This window comes from Thunnus thynnus, chromosome 17 (genome assembly GCF_963924715.1).
Source record: "Thunnus thynnus chromosome 17, fThuThy2.1, whole genome shotgun sequence".
NCBI classification, from domain to species: domain Eukaryota; kingdom Metazoa; phylum Chordata; class Actinopteri; order Scombriformes; family Scombridae; genus Thunnus; species Thunnus thynnus.
Window position 1 is genome coordinate 5,845,087 of NC_089533.1, and position 15,356 is coordinate 5,860,442.

Here is a 15,356-nt window from a genome sequence, read left to right on the forward strand (position 1 = left end):
TGATAAAATAGTTTTAAGAGTACAAAATTCTTTTTTTTATTTTTTTTTTTTAGGTGTGTGTTCATGAGCAGGGATGGGTGGGTTTAAAAATGTTCTGCTTAACACTTACAGTCATCCAAACTAAAAGAATACAAGGTTCAGGCTCAAATGTAAATGTAAGGAAAGATGCATTTAAGCGTCATTTTCTGAAGTAACGTATAGATTTTTCACATGTATCTTCATTTGCATGATATTGCTTTTCTGGTAACGGGAAGCATTTATTCGGACTGGAGACGATTGTTTGTTTTTCTTTCGTTGACACTTCTTGGATTATTGATGCATTAGAGTGATTGTTCTGCGATCATGCGTGATAATACTGAAGCATAACAGCAGTATAACAACGGTCGGCTGTCAAATTGACATTATGCTTTTAACAAAATAAATGTTCGCTTCTTCTGCTTCATCTAGGACAGAGTTTCTTACTGTTGCTTGTGAATGCAGCAGGACATGTGATCTCACATTTTGGAAAGTCTCAGCAGCATTTGAACGCACCATAAGTCTATATATAAGTATATGTTTCATGAGAGTCGACACTGAATTACCTGCAATCCCTTAAACTGGTCTTAAATTATTTCACATTATTTAACATCATCTTTAGTAATTTATTCCTTGCTTTGATACAAAGTTGCATCTAATATAGTGTATTTAAATATTGTTTACTTGTTGTTTTTGTGACGTATGATGTCATATCTGAAGACAAATTTGTACTTTTTTGCAACAAAGGTGGACAATAAAGTTGTTTTAATTTTGATTATTATAAAACAATAATATATTCACTGTTATGGTTTACCTTTGGTACATTTGTGCAACTCTGAATAAGCAGATTTTTATATTATATAATGAACTGAGTGGAAGCTAATATAGACAATGTATCACGGTAGCACAGAGAATATTGAGTTTGGCAATTACAAATAATATTCAGCAACATTTTCAAATACAGTTAAAGTTTTTTGAGACTCTCTGGAGAAACATCTAAAGGATTTCGCTCCTCTATAAACATCATCTTCTGCATCTTCTTTTTTCATTTATTCATGTGGAACACACTTTAACATTTGCGCTGCTGATTTATATGCACTATTTAGGTGGTGCAAAGCCCTAGAGTGTGTATTCTTACTATTAAATATAAATCTAAGAGTTGGTGGAGGCTGGTGCGCTGCGCATCTACATACCAGTACACAGCTCGCTGGTTCTCTAATTGGAGTGGGGAAATCACTTACTTTCAACAACACCGTGCAACAGCAGCACTTTGGAATTAAGAGGTGCACTTTTTTTTTAAGTCAACATGAAGTCTCGCTCACTTCCGTCGTACGCAGCAGTCACTCCACCTGAGCACCTTTAAACGCACTCGTTCGCAATCTGAAAAAGTCGTCTCGTTACAAATACTCCTTTACTACTCAAGGTCAAGGTCAAGGTCATCGATACATGCTTCACATCTTAGAAAAGGAAATAAAAATAAAGAGCAAGAAGCTGTGAAGAATAAAGAATATTAACAAATCAAAAACTAGCGTGCTACTCTGTAAATATAAAGGGAACACATACTGAATACAGATATGACAACAATGCTGCTGGCTACAGTTATCAGGATGTATATATAGTACACAACTGTATATTTAGAGCAAAAAAAGAGGGATAATGCAAAGAATACACTTCAAGAATATAATAAAATAAATGCCATAATAGTCTGACAGCATCACAATGAATCAGAAACATCTTGTGTCATATTGCACCGAACAGACAAGATAACGTTGAAAATATGCAGAAGAAAAACAGGAGTTGTGCAACATCAGCAGTGCTCTGCAGTGTACAGCCGCAGATTTTACAGTGTAACGGGGGCTCGGTGTTTAATTAGGATTTCAGAGGTGAAAAAAAAAAAAAAGGAAATAAACAGACAGTGTGGCGCAACATGTGGAGCAGAGGTGGATACGCTTTGATTATGTTTCCATCTGTCTGTGCATCTCCACTTCCATGAGATCTTACCTTTTACTGTATAAATGACTGTCTTTTTCCAAACAAACAAACAAACAGCGTGTGCATGCATGCATGACAACAACACTCTCTTGCCCCCCCCCCCAATCCATTCAGGCCTCGCCCCAGCATTCCCTATGAGTGACACGCTGACTAATACACAGACAGATAAACACTCACACTGACAAACACGATAAGGCTTTGCCCAAGAAACACTGACACGGACTGACTGATGGACGTCTCCATGGAGACCAGTCACCAAGACTGACACAATGTCTCTTGCAGCCTAAGCACTGTGCCAACTAAATCAGAGAGGTGAGGGAGAGAAAAGAAAAGAAATGAGAGGGGGGAGAGAGAGAGGAGAGATAAAGAGTGGAAACACACTGAGCACCGGCAGAATGATTACAAAGCAGCGTTGAAATATTCCAGCGTGTGCTCGGATGCAGTGCAGATCTGGTCTAACAGGCCACGTGATCGTCTTCCCTGCCCTCCGATCTGCTCCTCTCACACCTCAGTCTCACCCCCCCCCCCCCCCCCCCCCCCCCCCGCCCCTCCCCACCGCTCACACCTCTCCATCACTTTTTTTTTCTCCTTTCCACTCCTCTCCTCTCATAACCTCTCCATCCCACCTTTCTCCTCCGCGTCTGCTCCCCTCTGCTCGCCCTCTTTTTTCCTTTGCTACACCTAAGGCATGTTTATTTCCACACCTCACCTCCTCTGCTGATTTCTCCACCCTTCTCTTCTCTGCGGGTTCTTCTCTCCACCCCTCTCTCTCTCTCTCTCCCTCTCTCCCACGCTGTGCGAAATGGAAGCTCTCACAGAGACCTGAGGTTGCCATAGTAACCTGCCATAGTAACCACTCACCATCTTGCGTGTCTCCGACACGTCGGCGGGGGCTCGGGGCGTCCGTGGCCCTGCTCTGCAGCTCCCAAAGCGGGCTGTCGGTTCAGTACACCCTGCAGTGTGATGGGGAGGGACCCATGACTGATAACTGACAGAATTATTGTTATCATCAGGTCACTTTGACTTATCATTAGACATTTTCACCAAAACGGGTGACAAATTGAAGGAAAAACCAACATAAAGTGTCTTAGTAAGGTGTTGGGCCGCCACGTGCACCTTTGCATTGATTCTACAAGTCTCTGAACTCTTCTGGAGGGATGAACGCCATCCTTCAAAAACATATTCCCTCATTTTTTTAATGACGGTGGCTAACACGTCGATCCTAAATCTCCCATAAGTGTTCAGCTGGGTTGAGATCTGGTGACTGTGAGGGTCATAGCATAAGATTCACATCATTTTCATGCTCATCAAAGCATTCAGTGACCCCTCCTGCCCTGTGCTTTGGGGCATTGTCATCCTGGAAGAGACCATCAGGATAGAAATGTTTCATCATGAGATAAAGGTGATCACTCAGAACATCTTCCTATTGATCTGCAGTGACCCTTCCCTCTAAGGGCACAAGTGGACCCGAACCATGCCAGCAAAACGCCCCCCCCACAGCATAACAAAGCAACCGGATCCCCTCACTGTAGGGGTCAAGCATTCAGACCTGTACCGTTCTCTTGGTGTACGCCACACACACACACACACACACACTCGCCCACTTGTCGAGAATATGGTGAAGGATGACTCATCTGACCATATCAGCTTTTTCCACATTTCTGTAGACCGGGTGCCTATGGTTTTTTTTTTGCACCACTGAACTCTCAAATGTGCATTCATCTTCTATAATGAGGGGTTTAAGCACTGCAACCCTACTATAATATCCCTTTCTGTGTAATTGTCGACGGACTGTTCTTGCTGACACGGTCTGATCACATCACGCATAATATCTGCAAATGAATGTGGAATCTATGGACAATGGGACAAGATTCTGGTACTGGAAGTGTTCTGGTTTCTGTTTGTAGTCTGAGTAGTATTGACCAATCAGGCTTCGGTTGCATGCAGGTAAACAGTCCATGTGGAGGGCAAAAGAGCTGAAATGCAATCTCAGAACCCATCAGCTATCGTCATAATTTAGCTTTTTATTAGCTTTTTTTTTAAAAATGTATCTGTATTATATGCATATATCTAGCTGCAATGTCTTCTGGAACACCTCAAGTTGGTAATCGGACTGTAAACAATGACCAGCTCATGGAAGAGGAAGTCTTGGGCAGGATGTCCGTTATCTGGATATCCACTGACTACACCAGGACCCCCGATATATTGGCCGTCGCCTCCAGAGGCTAAATGGTCGACTCTTGGTCAACTCTTCTGTTTTTCCTAACATATCGCACTAATGCACAAGCTTCACGCTCATCAAATGTGCGCTGTCGACCACGATTTCTGACCCTGTTTACTGATGTCTTTCCCATAGATCTAAATGCAGATGTCACTTTAGTCAGTGTTCCTACTGAGACACCAGCCAGCTGAGCTTTCTTTGTCTTTGTCCCAACAATAAACCCTCTTCCAAAGCCACTTACATCTTTTCCTGTTGCCATCTTGATACAATATCAGAGTCAACTGGCCCCGCACAGCTTTTTTTATACATGCCACATGAGTGTGATTGGATGTTAATTGCTTAATTGTAACATGCGGTGCACCTGTGTCGAAGCATCTGCATTCGTTATGTTTCTCCACTCATTTATCCAGGTATTTCCTTTCATTTATCACCCGGCTGTATGTCACCAGAGGCACACAGCTGAGAGGAAAAACTGGCTATGAGTGCGCCTGATAGGCCTTTATAGTTGTGATCTTTGCTCTCTGACCTATAAGATTAAATTCAGACAAATATTACACCTTAACTTCTCAATTAATGCCCATTGTTTCAACGGTCCACACAGGGAAATTTGAGCCTCAAGGCCTCCGCGTTGCACCACCCAATCCTACCACAAGAGAAAAATGCAAGGGGGCAAAATATATAAATAAACTAGTACAACTGAGTCAACACTCTACATATATCACAGAGAGTCCGGGGAGTTGGAAAACAAACAGTAAAAGCATGTACACGGGTTCACATGATGGCACTGAGAGTAATCGTCCTAACCATACGGCTGAATCTGTGATTTATCACAGCGATGGTGCGTAGCTTCACTAACTACCTCCTCTGTGTCTCTTAGCGGCCTCCAGGGAACACTGCTGGCATGTCTCATCGCCCTCCTCTGGAGGAACCTCACTGTGACATCAGCACCCCCCCGCCCCCCCCCTCTTTGCTTTACTGCCCCTGAAAATATGACAACCTCCAACCAGATCCAAAAAGGACGTTTGATTACGTGTCATCTTGCGCGACAGCGCACCCACGCTTCTCTCCAGGCGTCTCATCGTGATCTCTCAGAGTGCTGTGGAAACCAAACCTGTCTGTGTCAGGGTTGAATCACAAGGGGTGAAAAAAAAGACAACAACAACAACAACAAGGAGAAAAGTGTTAAACATCACACTTCGGTCATCAGGGTTATCATTTCATGTTTACTGCGCTCATGCACTATCTGTTTCTTGCCATTTACATCATCAATATTTATACTGTCATCATCATCAGCATCAGTATGCCACTACAGTTGTGCCTCCAGCCAGCGCAGCCAGTCAGTGAGGCAGACAGAGGAAAGGCCCCAGCCTGACTCTGCAATGCTGTATTGAGCTCTTATGCCGTCACTGACCCGAAACAAACTCCCTCAAGACTCTGTGCCTGGATGCAGCCAAGCCGGCAGTAGCTGCAAAGCATGAGGGTCACTGAGGCCTGACCGCCTTCATTACCCAATCACATTTACTAATACTTAATCTAACCAGAAGAAGATAATATCTCTTCTCTTTGCCAAACTCAATATCAGACACGCAGGGCTGACTGCTCTCTCTGGCCGCTTCATTTCAAACGGCATGAACTGAACTGCCTCCCGACTGTTCCTCGAGTGACCGCCGCACAACACCCCGAGCGAGCGGCCACTTTCTGACCACCTCTACCACCGCACATGATAAGATATTTGGCTGAGTCCCCGCCAGTGAGCTCTCCCAAGGCACATTCACAAACTCATGAGGAGGGAGGGAAAAGAAAATCGCCTCAGTCCATTTTTCAGGCATCCCTCTCCACTTCAGGTCATGATGAGAATATATTCCTCGGGGGAAATCTCACCATTTCTAATTATGTCAATTCAATGGATTATAGCATTCATTTTATGTCATTAACCATTGCCATTCTTCCATCTATTATTCAATAATTAATGCCTGGACAGTGATCATGATCCCCGAAGGGCCCAACACCCAGGCCTGGACGGGAGACTCAATCAAACCAATCACGGCTAATTATATCCACCCCGTCATCATAGGCGCCTTAGCATTTCTGCTGTGGATGGGTCAGTGCTCATGTACTCTCCCGGCCCTCTGGTTACTGAGATTCAAATTGTGCCATATCATGCGCAAAAAAACAGCATCTCAGATCTCCGTCCACGGGTTCAGGCATGGCGTGAGCACGTGGAGACTGGCAGCGACATGTGTGATATGATCCCAGCGTCTCAGATAGGAGGGGGGTGAGGAGGGTGGGGGGGGCCTCGTAGTGCTGCATTATTAAGGGACAGCCGGAGGTTGTTCCCACAATTTTCAGCCTCTCATGGCTGATCAGCGACTCTCTCTTCACCCTTCAACCTGTGTACATCAGCAAATCGCGCAGCCATCAATCAATGACACCCTCGCCCTATGAAGAGATCAGCGACCAGCTTGCCCTGATTAGAGCAGTTTCAGTGTCATCTATAATCTCCGTCTCTCTCTCTCTCTCTCTTGCTCTCTGCCATATGCACGGAAACGAGCGTATGTGCCTAGACACACATGTATGCACGAACGCACACCCTCGCAGACACCAAATTTAGGGCAACAGTTACTCTTTTTGCATCCTAATGTAGCAGCGGAGGAGACGTCCCTCAGAATTAATGCGGTCCTTTGTCCTTTTAGGTTACAGTAAGGGGACGAGGGAAAGGCAAACTACACTTTAACCAGATTGAAAGTATCCTGGCTTCATTTGAGAGGAAGCACAAATCTTTTGACATTGCGTAATATTTTAGGGGGTAATCTTTCATACGCCGGACTCCTCTCATGCCCTTTCCCCTCCCATCCCGTGTGTTTGTTATAGAAGGATTTGCTGTGACTTTTTTCCCCCCCAACATCTCCTCTGGAAATAATCTGCAACGTCTCCTCGGTTCCTACGGCGTCGGAGCGATAGGGGGCTGAGCATTATCTCAAAGTCACACCTTCCCTCTAGGCCAGGTGTGCCGGTGTAATTTACAGTGTCCCTGTTAACCTGCTTGCTTGTTTTCATCAAGCTCATCGGCCATGCATAAGCGGTGCGCCTCGGAAATTAAAGAGCAGCCTGGCCTGATTCCTCAAATGACTGAAATCGCTCAGCTGGTGCTTAATTTGTGACACAGGAAGGATCCGGCACTCGGGTTTTTGTGGGATAGTGTTCGCCTAATTTAACTGTTAACCTTAAATTAACGGTTAACAGTTAGAATTAGTAAGATGACCACGTGTTATATCAGGTTTGACGTCATCAGGCAGGTGAAAAAAGCTCAGGATCGCTTCGCTTTATTGTTTTTTTTGTTCTTTAGCTAATGAGAGATGAGGTATAACAAATGGATTCGCTGTATGAAAAGCTAAAAGAATGCTGGATAATTGCAGCTTTCATACTGTACAAACAACATACATACAAGAGTCAAAATGTCTTTCCTTTGATCAAGCATGATGAAGAGCTTGAAGCCAGACAGTCTACATGTGGAGCCTGTTACAAGTGCAGAATCCTTACATGGGGGGGATAAACTGAATAAAACATTCAACCTGCATCCCCATTAAGTAATCTGTGTTAACCTTTCCTTGTGATTCACGACATTGTTTCATTTTAATAACATGCATATTAGGTCAAGAGGTGTCATGACTTTGCACCTTCAGGACTTAAAAGGAGATTCAGCCCTAAGTTGGTGCGATGGATTCGCTCTACTTCCAGATCTTTTACTAATTCAGCACGCTGCATCCCTGGATTTCTTCGCCACAAAACTCCCCAAGAATGAGGCTTTTAAGAATTTATTAAACCACATCACACACGCTAGATACAGCAGACCGCTTTGTTGTTTTTCCTTTAGACGGGCCGCATCATAAATGGCTCTGCCTCTTAGTAACCTGGCCCACTTTGAATTCATTTCAGCTTAGGGTAACGCTTTGGTTTGGGGAGTAGGAGGAAGGGCAGCGACAAAGTTCAGGACGAACGGATTCCGCTGACATTTTGGCCTTGCTTTTGGAGCGGCGAGATGTCTTGATATTTTTGAAGCTCTGCCCTGAGCTGGAGGACCTTGCCTTTAAATGTGATATCATGTGACAAGCCTCTCATGAAGCCGGGGCCTCGCGGTGACTGGTGCTGTTGCATCCGGCTCTCTCTCTCTCTCTCGGATGGGCTGTGAAAGAAGACTTTCTTCTTCCTCACTGAAAGCCCCCCCCCCACGCGATACAAGTGGATAAAATACATACTTTTACAGGCGACATAAAAACTTACCATCCTCCTAAAGTTTTACGTCTGTAGACCTATTTTGGACCTAATGGAAATAATATGCAGTGAAGCGGGGGCTCGTAAATGGTATGTGTCATGGTCATTCGTTTGACGGTTTAGCTGCGATGGTGTAGAAGTTTACAGGTACTCTAACAAGCATTAAATCCAATATGGGTGAATGAATAAAAATTGCAAGACGTAAAACGCAAGCAGCAAAAACAGTGTTTCATAATCAGCCTGTGAGGATAAAAAGAGTCTATATGACACCAACCACAGTCCAGTAACTTCCCCATAACGTCCTTTAAATTCTCTTTCACCTCCTCTTCCTTCCTCACATGCAAATCTGCTAAAACTCACAGTGTTGAAGGGGACTTTCAATGCATATCCCATACACACAGCCCCCCCTTACCCCCACCCCTCTCTTGTCTAATCCTGCCCCAGTGCCCCACTTCACCTCCCAACACCCCATTAATAACTTATTCTCTCTATCATAAAACTCAGGAGATCATCCAGCTGGTCCACAGCACACACACACTGCCAACAATCTCCTCCCGCCAGTCCCAGCCCGCTCGGATTTCTCTGAAACACTGCACATTAGCATTTAAATCCTCTCATAACCGTATCATTGTGTTGCAGATAGAGGCAGTAGATCTTCATTCATCAGTCCTAATCTATCTGCTCCTTGTTCTCAGCCGGAGGGGCCCCAGGCTCTGACTCAGAGCTTAACCCACCGCGCATAAAACCACAAGGTGCCTGCGTATTTTTTTTTTTTCTTCCTCCAAATCTGGGGTCATCAGCGGGGGCCAGCGAGGGTAACTGAACCCCAAATACACGAATTAACACTGTAAACTGTTCCGATTAGGGAGGTTTAATTGAGTATATTTGAATGAAAGCTGCGCGTTAGCCGGATCAAACATTAAGCCCTGTCAACAGCTCGTGCTACACTGGATGCTCCTCTTATCGCCAAGGTTAGATTAACTTGTGTTGACAAATACGTCAAATAATAATAATAATAATAAACAAATAAACAAACAAAAAGAGAAAAGAAAAGTTGAGAATGAAAGCAAAGTTTGAATTGTGTATACGGATTAATCCCAATAATCCAAATCCATTTAATTTCCAGATGTTTCCCTTCACATATACATGTCTGTCTCGTCATACATGTAATTCCTGGATAACAGCCGCGCGGGCCTGAACCGGATCACACACGCGCGCACACACACACACACACACACACACACACACATGAGGACACTTCACACACATCATATCAGGTCATGAATGCGGATTTCCATCCATTCCGACGCTTTAGTAGTTTGTTGCGCGTGGAGCGAAAAAAAAAAAAGCACAAACTGCCCGAGACGCGCGCGCGCGCGCACACGCCACTCTCATACACACACGCGCGCGCGCACACGCACACACAATCAGACAGACAGACAGACAGACAGCTCATGAATCTGCATCTCGACTATATGAATGTCATCGACAGAGCAGAAGCAGTGATGGCAGACTCACCTTATAGATGCTGCGATCAAGTCCTGAAACACATCTCGCTCCAACACGCGCTTGCCGGTACTCCGAGAGCTCTCACCTTCCCTCAAATAACAACGTATTCCACTGCAGAGCCGCCGCCGAGGCTGTCTTCTCCCCCCCCCTCTCTCTCTCTCTCTCCCTCTCTCTCACTCCCTCTTCCTCTCTCTCTCTCTCTCTCAGATTGATTCACCCTTTCCAAGTGCTGCGCTGCCACGGCTGGTAATGAGAATTGTCACCGAAATCTTCAGGTGGATGGAACCGCTGTCCGTCGGTATAAAGGGATGGATGTTACACGGCTGCTGCTGCTGTTGGGACGTTTAACATACAACTTTGCTTATTTATTTATTTTCTTACATATATATATATATATTAAATGCAATATTGCAATAATACCGTTGCAATCTGCAGACTTATCACCATGCACGTGGCACGCAAGACCCAGACAGCCCCCTTGGCGAAAGCTTCAATTTTTAATAACCAGAAATTAGATGAAATGATAAACAAACACGTTTTTTTTTTAATAATTGTAATTAATGCTATTAGTTTTATGAACTCCTCAACAAAACACTGTTGAATTTTTGATTGTTAAAATTCACTCATGAGACATCCACACACACACACACACACACACACGTGTCCATACGGTCATATATCTCTATAATATGATGATGGTGGTGTTTACAGCTTGTTACAGGGAACATTTGCTGCTTGGCCGGTTCCCTAGGCAACGCTCAAGCACACACATACACACAAACACACACACACACACAGTGCTGAGCCCCACCTGTATAGCACTGCCTCATCGGACTTGCCTGCCATTGCGGCTCCCATCGTATATAAATAAATATATATAGCATGTATACAGGTATATTGATTGACATGCTGAGATGGAGAGAGAGGAGAGATTGAATATGTGTGTGTGTGTGTGTGTGTGTGTTTCTCCCTTAAAGAATGTGAGATTGATCTCATGTGAGAGCAGTTTATCAGGCGCTCTCTTGGGATAAAGGGAGGTTTACATCATTAAAAGGGGGGGTGAGGAGGTGGGGAGGGGGTGGGGGTGGGGGTCCGGGTTAGGTTTAAGGTCAGGTTAAGGTTACAGGTCTGGTCAGGGTTGAGTTGTCAATCATCTCAGCAGGATATTAACATGAGGACGTATGTGAGAGAGTGGGTGGGCGGTTGAGTGTGTCCATCAGATAGCAGAAGGGAAGAAGGAGGGAGGTAGAGAGCAGTGTGTGTGTGTGTGTGTGTGTTGGGGAGGGGGGGTGTTGGGGGCTGGGGGTGTTCAGACGGGTGATTAGTGCTGGATTGATAACGTTCTATATCGTGACTCAGAGGATCGCTCTTTCTCACATCCCATCCTTGCACCTCAACGCCAGCTCTCCATCAGAGGCACGTGTTCTCACACACACACACATACACACACGTGTCTTCCTTTCAGCTCCACTCCGTCACACACACACACACACAAACACACACACACACACACACACACACACAGAGGCGTGATTTAGATGGGGAACAAGGCATTGACTGACCCCTACATATTCAGTCTGGATGCAGCAACACGGTGGCCACCTGTTTCTCTCTTATTTATCATTTCACACTGCACACTCCGCATGGCCTTGGCCGCCCTTTTCCACTGTATGCACAATATGTAATCGCTCACTTGACCCCCCCCTCCCTCTTACCCCCCCCCCACCCCCCCCTTACATCCCCACAGTCTGCAGTGAGGGTCACACAGTGTCCACCAGCCTGTCCCAGTACTCTGTAATTCCAACAACAACGGCTTTCGCTCAGTGCTTTTGCATTGCATCGCCTCTTCCTCTCTCTCTCTCTCTCTCTCCTCTCTCCTCACCCTCCCCTGCTGCCTTCCTGCCTCCCTCCCTCTCTCTCTCTATTAAATTTCCAGTCACACAACAGTGCAGTGGATATCCCTCCCTCTCTCTAACTCTCACACACTCTCCACCACCTCATCCCTCCCCTCCCCTCCCCTCCCTCTCTCTCTCTCTCTCACACATACATACCTCAGTAGTCTGTGGAGGTGTTGTCTCGTCCTGAATCTCTCCCTATCGCTCGCTCTTGATATTGACTGTTCTCTCCCTCCTTTACTTTGAACCTCTCAATCTCACTCACTCTTGATACAAGGCTGCTCTCTCTTTTCACCTCCAGTTGTCTCATCTCCCCCTTTTCTCCTCCCCTCTTTGCCTCATTATTTAAAAGAGCCCCCTCACATTTCCTCCTCTTCCTCCCCAACCCACTCTGTTTGTATCTCTGTGCTGCAGTGTCTGCTCAGGCTATATGGTGTGGAGTATAACCTCCCCTCCCTCCCCTCTTTCTCTCCCTCTCTCTCTCTCTCCCTCACTGTGGTGGGTGTGCAGGGCTCGCTCCATCAGGCCAGCCTTTAACTGACTGATTGAGTGGACACCACAGGCCGATAAATGAATAAAGATGGGAGCCACTGTGAGGATTAATGCGCCGCATATGAAGACAGAAAGCTTGCCATCTAGTATTTCTGCCTCTGCCTTGCGGACCGGGCTGCTCTCTCCTCCTCCTGTGCTCTGCCTCGTGTCGCTGTGTGTTATGCCGGCATATTGGTTTAGAGACATGCAGGTGCATCCCTTTGCCCCCGGGTTATGTTCAAGGCCCGCGGCCTCGGCGGCGGTCGCTGCGCTGGGGGTGAAACCTCTGCCATGGCCGAGCTGTACTGTACCTGTGTGGTGAGAGGAAGTGGGAAGCAGATACACCGGTGGCGTTGAGAACATACCACCTGCCGTTTTTTCTGCATCTTTCCCCTCCCTCCCTTCCTTCCCTCCTTCCTTCCTCACGCGCTATCTCAAGACCGAACTCTCCACATCCTCTGAGGCCCTCACTGAGCCCTGATCCGTATCTGATGGTGAAACAGCACGCGGCGGCTGCAGAGATTCTAACCTGTGTGATACCAAATTGAACATTTGGGCCGTCGTGACTAGCAAGTAAGGCTTGAACGCTCTGACGCTCATGCTTGTGTACACCCTGAAAACACAGTTTTCACCCAGAGAGAAGGAAGAATCTCTTTTTAAACACAGAGGTAACCAAGCTTGTATCTCCACCGCTAAAGCCAATACTCCTTTCCTTATCAGAAACAGCCCTATCTGGCAACTGCATCCATTAGGGCCGATAGCGCCATTGATCTTCCCACACCCAGGCCAAGTGGACCTCAACCACAAGGCCCCTGAAGACAAATCCAATTTTAGGTGTTATATGCTCCTCCATCCTGCTGCACCCTCCTCCTCCTCCTCCTCCTCGTGCAGGCTGAACTCATCCACCACCACGACCATCACAACACATTCGCCGTCTGCGTGGTGGCGAGGCTTAATAATAAGACTGTCTCTCCTGCTCCTCCATCGCTCGCTCCTGTCAACACCTCCTCCGGCTGGGCGTAAAACAAACTCTGCCCCCGAGCCTATAAACCCCATTATGCTGAGCAGCACTTCTGCCACCAGGCTGTATAATCTTCATCTCTAGCTCATAGCCTCCTCTAACCGGCCTCCTTTAAACTGGTCCACTGCCTTCTCTCATGGTGGCAACAGGGACAGACAACAAGGAAAATGCCACACAGCCTCACACGTAGGAGGAACGTTTTAATTTTAGGCCAGCGCTGCTCTGACCCGAACCGCTTTGCAGTAAAGAGCAGTCAAGCTCAGACTCGGGTCGTATGTGGTGATGTGTTCAGTGATGTAATGGGTGAGGTTAAGTGCACTTAATGTGTTTGATCAGGTTCTTTTAATGCAAATGTCATAAATCTATATGAGGCATATTAAAAGGAATTATCCATACCCTGATGCTTTATATTGAGTTTTTAGGTGAATTATGAGAGTTATTATGTGAAACCTGCATCTTTTACTACTTTTTTTTTTAGTTAGCGGTTTTCATTTCTGTGTCTGAATTTCACAGTTTATAACAATACTTTAAAGTGTTGCCAACTACAGCTTTTGGCAGTTAGTATACAGCAAAAAAATAATGTGTTTTTTTTTTATTTTGTGCAAACGTAAACTGAAGCCTACAAGGGGAGAGATGATGGTTGTCAGTTTAACTGCAACTTAAGAGCATCTTGTTCAGCTTTAAATTTAAAGACTACTGAAAAAAAATGTCATCCAAAGTGTTTCACTGATTTATTTATTACTGAGCTTTTTTACCAGCACCATCACATTACAGTCCATTAAATATTTCAATCATAAGTAGGTCCATCATGTATGCATAGTGCTAATACTGTCTATGAACACCACATTAAAAGGGATGTGGCTGCTGATTTTCTATATTTTTCTTATTATTAACAAATCTCATGTGCAGACAAACCAACAAAGAATTGAATGAATGTGTGTGTATCTAAGCTCTGATGTATCTTATTCCTCTGTGCCGTCGACCTCCGCTGTTGTCCAAAAACTATTAAAAACACGTCAATGAGCCACATGGTTGCACTGGGTGACAGTCAAAGTCAAGAGGTTGTGTTAAACTCTTCATGATGAAGGAAAATGTCACCCAGTGCAACAATGTGGCTCATTGAGGTGTTTTTAATAGTTACGGAGGAATAAGATGATTCAGCCTTTGGATACACACATAATACTTGTAAGTAGACCAGTTCATTACTGGTTTGGCTCTGCATATGAGATTTGTTGACAGTAAGATAAATACAGAAAATCAGCAGCCATAAGAGGATGCCTGAATTTTTAAGTATACTTTAGCAATTAGCCATTTGTCCAGCAGTGTGAACTTTCTATATATGCAAAAATGTGGCTGGAATTACAGTTTACTGTACGTGGAACATTTAGCAGAACATCCCTGAACCTGTTGCATTCAGCTGCGGGGGAGGGGGGGGGGGGTTAGCATTCGAAATAGTCAGTAAGAACAGAAGAATGTTTGCTTTACTGCAATTTGGTCTCAGAGATGAAAATATCAGGTAGAATTGGTCACTATAAAAGGACTTTGGTCATAAATTTGACATCAGTATTTCAACCCTACGATGCAGATGCAGACAGAATAAGCTTTGGTAGCCAAGTTTCCACATGAATCTGCTCTTTAAAGATTAACTTGACCATATGAGGAAATGATGAGAAACTTGACAAAGTGCAGCGTATGTCTGAAAGTCTCAAAACATTCATGGCACACTTAAAATGTCCACAGTGAGCTGTGAAATATCTGATGTTTTCTTCTAAACTAACTTAAAAATGTACTTTAGTCCAAACATATCTCTTATTAGTTTAAATAGTTTGTTTTGTTTGTATTATTTGTCCTATCATGAAAAATGTAAATTTGTTTAAAATTACTGAACTCATTAGAATTG

The 15,356-nt window shown here is 44.9% G+C and overlaps 1 protein-coding gene across 1 annotated transcript in view; it reads right to left on the minus strand.

Moving 5' to 3' along the window:
• Window positions 1-10,153, minus strand: part of lrrc4ba (leucine rich repeat containing 4Ba) — a 33,439-nt gene extending 23,286 nt beyond the window's left edge. Inside the window, exon 1 of the mRNA XM_067570876.1 lies at window positions 10,019-10,153. The gene's annotated coding sequence lies outside the window, so the exon portion shown is untranslated. The remainder of the gene's footprint in view (window positions 1-10,018) is intronic.
• Window positions 10,154-15,356: the final 5,203 nt, after the last annotated feature.